This window comes from Cicer arietinum, chromosome 6 (genome assembly GCF_000331145.2).
Source record: "Cicer arietinum cultivar CDC Frontier isolate Library 1 chromosome 6, Cicar.CDCFrontier_v2.0, whole genome shotgun sequence".
Classification (NCBI taxonomy): domain Eukaryota; kingdom Viridiplantae; phylum Streptophyta; class Magnoliopsida; order Fabales; family Fabaceae; genus Cicer; species Cicer arietinum.
Window position 1 is genome coordinate 39,408,849 of NC_021165.2, and position 1,301 is coordinate 39,410,149.

The window sequence follows — 1,301 nt, forward strand, 5'->3', positions numbered from 1 at the left end:
TTAAGTATTGCATAAAATTAAATTATTTATTAATAAAATTTATTTTTGGTACATATCAACATAACTATAATTCAATTGCACAAACAATTAGTTAAAACTTTTAAATACGTAAAATTGATTTAAAGTATATGTAAATCTTTAATAAAATTAATTTCAAACTCTTGATGAAATATATTTAATAAATTTTTTTTACAACAACTTCTCATGTTCGCAATTAAAAAGTCATACTAATAAAACAAATAAATTTAGATTACGCTACAATATATTCAAAATTAACATTTTTTTAAAATAAAAAATATTAAATAGTCAATCATATTTTTAAATTTTTATATCTTATTTTTGGGTATGTATTTTACATTTTATTACATCAAATAAATACAAGTACCATTATATGTTGAAAAATAAATTGTTAATCAAAGTACAATGAGTCAAACAATTATCCTATATAATAAGTTATCATACGAATTTTACAAAATATTTTAAAAATTAAATGATTGTGATAAACATGATTTTTCCTCATTTTAATTTTCCTAATCATATTCAATTATTACAAAACAATAAAGTAATATTATAAATTAACTATATTTATAATACATAAAATATTACTTATAAAACTTATAAAATTATTTTACAATTATTTATAATAAATTTATAATTTATAAATTATTTTACAATTTGATAGTAATTTATAATTTATATTATTATCAAATTGTTTTATAAGTTATTTATAAACTATTTTATAATATTATTTTATAATATTATTAGTCATTTACCAATGGTAATAATTTATATTATTAGTCATTGAATTCAATAAAAAAAAATCACCTAATCACTCATAAATATCGACATAAATGATCTTTATTTAATCTTCATTTTATGAACAATTATATTATTTCACTTATTGTGACTAATGATTTTATACGTTAAAAATTAAATTGCTCATTAATGTCAATCCATTTTTTTAGTAACACTTTATAAAATAAAAATATATATTCTATTTTACAGAAATACATAAATTTATTAAAAATAATCATAAAATACGAATATATGAAAAATTATTAAAAAAGTTATTTTCAATTATTAAAATCTATCATCTATTATATATATTTAAATTAGACTCCTGATGCCACAACAACTTATTTTTTTTTACAAACTTTTGATGAAATATATTCAATAATTTATTTTTTTACAACAACTTCTCATGCTCGCAATTAAAATATCATAATAATAAAAAAAAAAAAATTTAGACTACCCTACAATATAATTCAACATTAACATTTTTTTTAAAATAAAAAGTATTA